Here is a 9,190-nt window from a genome sequence, read left to right on the forward strand (position 1 = left end):
GTTTTCTCTCCTCAAATCAAGTTTCTTCTTTCGATAAAACAGCTTTTATTAGATATGTCATAAGGCAGTTTTATTTCTTCTTTTTTTCATTTTTATACTGAGGACAGTATTATTCATTTCAATCATCACAATTAAGAAGTTTTGCTCTTACAGATGGAAGTGCTGTTTCAAAACATGTTTTAAAATGGCTCATCTCCTTTCATTGAAAGTTACTGCTATTCACAGAGACTTAACTGGTCTGTCAAAGTTCTCGTTTTAACTAGTTTGTGGAGTATTTTATTTAGACAGATCATAGCTCCTACTTCTGCTACTGTTTCAATTCGTTTTGATGTCACAAAATGTTTAAGTGATCGAGGATCACAATCATTCGAGATTCTTTTCTTGACCATGTTTCTTCTTTGAAGCTGATGTTTTCCCACTTTCCTTCTTTTTTTAAAATACACTTTGGACACTTATCTCGTTTTTGGTCATTTCTGCAATCTCCCTGGATGTTTTCTCTTCTTGATGAATGCCAGTTATTTGACCCTTCTTGAACAGACTAACATCTTGGATGTGTCGTTTGATAAGAATCTTTAAGAAATGAGAAGCTGCTCGTTGCATCAGTTGGGGTTTAATAAATTGTTTCTAACTGGAAGCGAGTCACCCTTGCAGTAATTATTTAACAGGAAGTTTTGACTCAGTTAAATCAATTATTATTAGTTTTATTATTATTTTGTTGGCTGTTTAGTGCATGTACTCTTTAAAAGAAAAAAAAGGCTATCTGGCCAGACGACAGCTCCTGTATATTCGTGGTGTAAACACTATTAAGATTTAAAACTTGGCTGATTCTTCTGCTTGGTTCCATTTTAGTTTACATAACCATTTTTAACACCAAAACCCTAAAATAAAACAAAAAAATTACAGAATAGTCCCACAGTGAACGTGCAGGTTTATGCAGTGAAAACCCTGTGATTAAATGTCACAAATATATTAACATCCTGCTGACCAATATTTGCATCTGTAAGCACACATACATTTAAACTTAAAAGGTTAGTTTTTTTTTTTTTTTTTTAAAGGTTTTGTTGGGTCTAGTGGGATTTATTTGAGAGTAGTCCAACAGGAAAGAGGGGGAAGACATCCGGAAAATGTCGCCAGGCTGGGAATTGGACCTGCAACCTCTGCCACAAGGACTAAGGCCTCCATACATGGGTCTTGATTTTGCCCCTGCACCACCACAGCACCCCATTGCTGTAAACTTTTAAGTTTAATAAGCATTTCTTCAAGGGTTCAGGATAAAAAAATAAATCCTGGATGTGTGCATCCATATACCTGTCAGCAGAATGTGAAGGTAGGGATCAAAGTGTCTCTTTTCATGAATTAGTTGCAAAGAAAGAATCTTTACAAGGAAAGGCTGTACAGAAGAGCTTTGTTACCGTGATCCTCATCTATTTTGACAAAAGCGTAACCCAAACATTTCTGCAAGACTCCAGAAATCATTGAGAGGTCGAGAAAAAGTGGCGTCAAGGTTGTCATTTATAATGTTTCATTGACACTTTATCGTCAATCAGAGAAATTGTTTAAATGGAGATTACTATTAGCTTTTTGACTGAATTTGATATATTTACTGTGGTGTTTCTGTTGACTGTGATTTCACATTCTTAAAAAAAGAAAAAAATGCTACTCCAAATCATCACACAGGCTTCCACTGCTGTTTTAAATCACAGTGAAGAAAATCAACTTATACAGAAGAGAAAAGAAGTGTTTCTCTGAGACTGTGCAGTCCAGGCAGAGCGTTGCACGCTGCTTCCGTACCTTCCGGGTGAGCTTTTCTTTTAAGGTTTTCTGATGAAATTACTCTGGAGTCCTATCACATCCCTTAGTGCCAGCTACACATAAAAAAGACAGCTCAAACCTCTGTTTTAATGTCTGTCTGTGGCACATCTGACGCCAGTGAGGACGAGTCCTCAGAGTACTCTTCAAGAGCCATCTGGTACGTTATTGATTCTCGTTCTGGTGGTAGCATCAGAAGAAGCCACCTTTATTAAAGCAATGTCTGCTTCTGAACTCATGTAACCACTGCTGTGAATAAAATGGGATTCAGTTTTAGGATGATAGTGTTATATATGTATTGTACAATATATGATATTTTTCAACGCTTTGGGCATGGGGCGATGTTTATGAAAAGACTGGCTATTGTACATTTTTGATTTGTGATTTCCTGTTTAGTTTGAATTTTCTTGTATAATGTGCAGCAGTGCATTGTGGAAGCTAACTTCATGCTTATGACTGAAAAGGTATGCAAAGATTTTTTTAAAAGTTACACACTCATTAGCAATGCTAAATCTTACAAAACATGGCAGCCATTCAAACTTTACCCGTCTAACTAGGGGTGGGCAATATTACCAAAAAAAAATTACCTTTTTTAATACGTCAATAATTATATCACAGACATTTTCTTCTCTTTTTTTTGGACTTAGACAAATAAGTAAGATCAAAACAGTGTTTTTTTTTATTTATTTTACTTACCTTTGTAAACAGACTAGAATAAAAATATATTCATATATAAGTACATACAAAATCATACAGTATGCTAAATATAAATAGCTAAATATAAATGCAAACTAGTTTTGGCCAACAAAAACAGTGAAATCAGCTACCGAGTGTAAATCAAAATAATTATATACACACAAAAGAAACAAAACTGTTGTTTTTAAGCACAACGTAAAATGTTTTCTACTCTTTTTTTTCCCCCAGAACAAACTTGCAAGAGAAAATTTCCTTTTAAAAATACTGAACGCACAACAAAATGAAAATTAACATGACAAAATTGAATCGTTAAATGGCTTAAACTACGACACAGTGGATGTATTTTTTTTATATATTATACTGTGAGGAACTCAGGCCACAGGACATAACAACAGAGTTTAACAGCTTTTTCCTTGTTAGTTTCAAAGGCAACAAGTTCTTGTTAAAAGGCTCTAAGCTTGTAGGGAAAAGCAAACATTTTAAGAGGTGCCTGCAGTCAAGCACTATCACAGCCTCTTCAATGAAGCTTGATAACGTCCCTTTAAATTCAGCTCTTACCCAGTTTTTAGCATTTTTAAGGAGCATTTGGTAGTTATTCATATTCATATGAAGTTCATCTCAATTAGTTGAATGCCATTTCTTTAGAATATCCTAAAAACCTGCAGTAAAGTGCAGAACTTGAACTAAGAGTAGAAACTACTGCGACACCTTTTCACCTACATGTTCTGTGAACTAATGAGCTAAAACAAGGTGAACAAGACGATGAACGTGTGCAGGAGGGTAGTTTTTGTTGCTGCTTTCTGTTTTGCTGAAATTGACGCTGAAGTAAATAATAATGGAAAAAATGCTTCACTCAGACACCTCAGATATATATATATATATATATATATATATATATATATATATATAAAATAAACAATCTCTCAGAGGTTGTGTAGTCAATTACTGCAAGCCTTAAGGTATTTTCAAAAGCCAGATAAGACACTGTTGTAAGCATTTTTTTTTTTTTTTTACTTGGTCAGAAAAAGATCAAAGTTTTCTTGAAGAGGGTGAGCATGGCACCAGCTGTTTCTGTTTTCAATTCTTCTCAAGAACGGCTCATCCCACCAGGAGTCAGAACATGACCGCAATCGCTTATTTCAGTTCAGCCCAACATTCAAGAAAGTTGATTGTTACAAAAGATTTCTGGAGTTACATACAGAGCTTTCTATTTTGATTTGTGAACAATCGGCGGTCAACCTCCTGTCTTTACGTTCAGTCAGCCAATTTTAGCCTCAGTTGCATCAGTGGCTCATTCAGCTGCTTTGTCCGATGGTCAGCCGAACGGCTGTCAGTGAATATGACAGCAGGTAAATCATTATATTTATTAAATTGCTACGATGCATCAAGTCAAGAAAACATTTCAGGAGAATGTCAACATGACTGAAGCTGGATTTAGTGTGGAAACATGGACCTTGTGGAATAGATGTGGTTGGAAACAAAATCTCGAATGATTATCATCAAAAATCACTTTGATGAAATAAAAATGTGGGGGGGAAAAAACCCCCAGCAGAAAACGCAGCTATGTTTGAATGAAGGTTAAAAGTCTTTTCACATCATGGCCAATGTGAAGGAAACTCAGGGGATTTCGATGGCTGTGTAGCCTTAAGAAAACCGATGATCAAAGAGCTTAATCAGAAAATGAGGCATCAACTCGCAATGGGGCGAAATGATTGGACTTCATTTTCAAAAGCTCAGTTTATATTATGGCTCCCTCACAAAGACTAAATATGTGGCTTATTGCTACGTACATGTTTTTGTATGTATTTGGATTCTGAACGAATAGTTTGTGTACAATTTTAAACATCCTCTTCATTATAACTGATATCAAGAGGGCTGACAGAAAGCACTGAGTAAGGCTGAGTTATTGTCACAGTTTCAGAGGTTTATTTTGAGACAAGCTAGCAGAGGGTTTTTTCATTTGATGCGTACCTGGGTGCAGTATTCTCCAAAAACTATTTTTGCATTTCTTTATTCTTTCCTTTGATGTAATGTAAAGAACTTTGGATTTTCTGGTGCATGAATCGTGTCACACATATAAACTTGCCTTGCCTTTCTCACTGGCTTCCGCTCTTTTTGCAGGGCAGCATCCTACAATCAGAGTGGCTGTTGTTCAGTGCTGTCAAGGATTTATTAACGCTGACCTCTTAAAAAACGTGCACTGTGTCACATAGTTGAGATTGATTACTACCACTGCTTACTAAAGCCATTATAGACAGAAAAAATGAGTAAATATAAAATTTCATAAATTTTGAGATTAATCTTGGAGCTCCAAAAGCAAAAAAACAAACAATTACTTTAGAAACTCAGAGAATTTTCAAGGTTTTTCTAGAAAATTTGTGAGATTAATCTAAAAATTTCTGAGGTTTTTTTCTTGCCAATTTACTAATTTTCTCTATCTGCAATGGCTCTGATACGCTGTCACATGTTACTGCTAACAAAAAACCATCGTTAGCAAAAGTTCACTGGAGGCACTTTATTCAATATCATCACCACAACTTTTATTCAGTTACACAAAGTGATTCAGGGAGAGGTCCAGTGCAGCTCTTGCTAGAATAAACAGGGTTAGGTGCATCTGTCAGAGGAAACGGCAAAAAGGTTCCTGGATGGAGAGAGATGGAGCATCGTTGGCTCATCCAAAGGGAAACAGCAGTCAAAGGGAAAAATTAGTATACAAAGAATTAAACCTTTTCACCAGATTGAAATTTTGTGAGCCACACTTTTGGTCCACGACAACAATTTAAGTAGGCTTTCAGTAAAAATAAAATCATTACCTCCAGATGTAGAGAACTGTGAAAACATTTGATATATAGTAAATGTTGCTGCAACACTGAGCAGATCACCGTTCAAACCCAAACCATAACCTTCCACAACCCTCAGAAATTCACCAAGACCCTCTGAGCCACTAGAGCAAATGTAGTACTCTTAAGACTTCAGCTCCTCCTTAAATGACCCAATTCTCCAATGTACAATTGTCTCCATGTCTTGAAGCAACATCCACGGCTTCAAGCTTTGTTTAGTTTGATACGTCAGAAGTCAGACAAGGACAGACAGACGGACAGAGAGATAAAGTGGAGAACTGCACTGCACTTAACTTGGAGTTGTGTGCTGATCTGTGTACTGGTGTATAAATGTGTGTGTGCCTTCGAGTGTGGCTGGTTAAACGTGGCTCGAGTGAAGAGGCGCTTTGATTGTTTGGCATGACTGGAAAATTGCTATATAAGTTCAATCCATTTACCAGTGAAGATAGGTACCAGTCCCCCAAGGCTAAAGCGGGTATTGAAAATAGAAGGATAGAAAGATGATGTCTTTGGAAAAGGCTTTTGAGCAGTCGTCTAATACTTCAGCTTTGCAGTAATAAGGTCCTTTTAGGTTAAAGCAGGAAATTAAAACAAATTCAAAGGCCTGACATATAATTGGAGGGATTGGAAAAACTGTTCACAAACAACTTTAGTTCACAAAACTAAAGGGCTGAGATAATGTCCTGTGTCGGTTCAAATCAATACATGAAGTCTACCCAGAGGAACCAAGGTTAGGTCTTCAAGAGTTTCCACCATTTCTACCTCCAAGTGACAAAAACATGAGATAATTGGGCCTAAACTTTAAAAATCGACATTCATTCAAATTACCGTATTTTAAGCTGCTGTGAAAGACTTCAAATCCATGCAGTGTTCAAAAGAAAACCATGAGGGAACAGGATGGCTGTTTAAACTTTAGATGGAATAACATTTTTTTTTTAAAATGCATTTTCAATATTAAAACAGCCTCTAAACTTACGAGACCGTCACCATATCAAAGGCCTTGGAAAATAAAATCCCATTTGACTGACTTTTTAAAGGTCATGTGATTAAGACGGCAATGGGAAGATATCTATCTTTATGGCCTTTCAAATGAACACTTGACATCAGCAGATTACACACACACTCACGCGCAGACAATCAAAGACAAAGTCATTGAAATGGGCTTCAAAAAGTGTGAGTGTCTGCGTGTGTGTAAAACCATAACTCATTGTTATCTACCACACACAGACTGTGACCTCTCAGCTTCAGAAAAATAGGTGATTGAGAGAAAATGCGCATGCCTACATGTGTGGAGAAGGGGATGATTAACGACTGTGTGCATGAGTGTTTTATTGCTCGTAACTCGAATGAGGTTAAATGTTTTCTGAGGACAAAGAGAAGCTTATTGATACCAAAGAAGAGAGGAAGAAAAAGACATTCGAAAACCTTCTCCCGTTTTATTGGCACCCCTGGTAAAGATGTGTAATAAAACCTTAGAATAAATTAATCTTTTATTGCAGTTGCATAATCTCCCTTTGGAGAATGCAGAAAAGTCCAGTCTTTACTTCGGGCACAGATGAAGCAGCACTTGTTTTCTCTTATTCTGGGACCTTTCTTGTTACCTTGTAAAGCCCAATTTTGCCAACAGCATTGGAGCACAAAACAGAGACCATTTCTGTCCAGAATGTGAAGATTCTTGGGTTTCCTCTTCTCTTCAGCTCACCTTAGAGATTTGATGAAGTTAAAACTCAGATGGTGGCATATGGTTCCTTCTTTGTTTCACGCAGGACACATGGTGTTTGTTGTCGAAAAGATAAGTTTCACCCTACCAAAGAACACGATTCCATCTAAAGTTTAAATAGCTTTTCATAAATGGTCGGACTCCTAAAAGTTTTCCAGTGTCGGATTACGCTACTGCAACAAAAAATGAATTTGTTTCAAGGCTTTTGAGTCGTCTTTGTCAGAACTGATAAAAAAGTGTGGCTATCTGACTCCTTTGAAGAATACATGTGGATGTGTTGGTCTGCGTGTCTGTTTTAGAGATGTTGGCTGGATGTACAACTTTCTTCATGCCAACACTTGTGACAGCGTACAAGAACTCTGAAAAAAAACAAAGCAAGACCTTGAAATGTAAATTAAAGTTGTTGTTGAAAGAATACAGAACAGAGAGAGAATGTTTTAATTTAAGTTTAGAAAGGAGCAATTAAGGCAAAGTGAAGAGTAGTATCTTTTCTAGCTTTGGAAACATCATTTATTGTCTGAGTGTGTTTTACTATTTCTCACGTAAGGCCCACTTTTCCTTTCTCTGTCCTTATTTATATTCCCTATTAATTTGTGAAAATGGACTGGTCCTTATGGGGCCCAAAGCCAAGAAGAAGAAGTGCTGTTGTCAGGTTAGGGATTAAATGCAGGACTAATACATGAATACAGTTTATGCTGTGGGTCAGGGTTAGGCTTTAGAAAGGAATGGAAAATGAACAGAAGTCAATCCCAAGTCCTTGAAAAGATAGAAAGCGTAGTATGTGTGTGTGTGGGTGCATGCACGCGTGCACGTGTGTGTGTCTAAGTGCATGTATTTAGTTTGCTTTCTGTGAAGATAAAAGTGACTAATGTCTTTCTGCAGAGCAGGAGCTGAGGATGTTTCCGAAGAGTATAATTACTTGTCACCCAACAGCTAAAGAAAAAAAAAAAAAAAAAATACATAATTCAGCCAGCGCTGAAATGTTTCTGAATGTCTCGGAGGAAAATAAAATCCTCATGTATGTTTTAAAACCCAGCGCGTCATTCGCACGTACCAAAAGGTTAAATTTGCATTCACTTATTTAGCAGATGCTTTACTTCAAAGTTAGTTACAATGGAACAACATTCAAGCTTCAGTGCAGCAGGGGAAAAAAAATCCTCGGCATAAGATTCAGTCTTTTTTTCCCCCATGTTTCTTTTTCAAGATTCAATAGGCAAACGTGTGAAAAATATATCACAATAAGGTGTGTTAGTATTTTATGTATTTGGAAGTTGCATTATTAATTGTCTGTCCATGTGCATGTCACTGTGACATTGTGTTTGATGGCATCATCTTGTTTATGGGCTAGCATTCAGTCTTTATTTGGTATCAGCGACGCTGGACGATTCTAACCAGGAGGATTTGATGACGTTTTGTCCGGTGGTTGGCATTTGCAATTTGGGCTTCTCATAAAACACCAGGAAAGCAATGCCATGCAAGAACTGAACTCTTTTTAGGTTATTAAGTTTGCTTTTTGTCTTGAACTGGAAAAAAAGGGGTAGAATCCCATCCTTGGGTGAGGGTGGAGGAGTGAATCTGATGCTACATCTGTACTGATGCAAGAGTGGCAGTGGTCTGGCATGGTGAAGTAAGAGCTGAGTTGGTCGATCTGTCTTCCTACTCTCATCTATGGCCACAAAGTCTGAGCAGCGACCAAAGGTATGATACGGCACAGGACTTTTCACGGACTTTCCACTTCAAAATAAGCAACCCAATGATCTCCAACTGTAGTAAAACTGTTTCGTCCATCAGCAGCTGTAGTGTAGGGGTCATTCTTGAGCTTTAAATGCAAAAATGACCGAATGAGTTTTGCACTGAGAGCTTTGGCTGGGCAGTTGTCCAAACTCACTTAAAAATGATCAATGGCGTTTTAAAATGAATCTGAAACTGCCGCGCAGGGCCACTGAAGTTGAGCTGAAATTGGAGTAATTTGCTCTGTGTTCCGACCTTATCTGGGCAAGGTTTACGTACGGAGGCATGCAAGCTGATTTAGGCAGTTCAGTCTGGCAAAAATCTCACAACAAATTAGATTTAATGCATAAAAAAAAAAAGTCAGTTCCAGAAATAGCTATTGTTTTGGAAAGAC

This window comes from Poecilia latipinna, unplaced genomic scaffold (assembly GCF_001443285.1).
Source record: "Poecilia latipinna isolate Pla-1442-1.1 unplaced genomic scaffold, P_latipinna-1.0 Scaffold680, whole genome shotgun sequence".
NCBI classification, from domain to species: domain Eukaryota; kingdom Metazoa; phylum Chordata; class Actinopteri; order Cyprinodontiformes; family Poeciliidae; genus Poecilia; species Poecilia latipinna.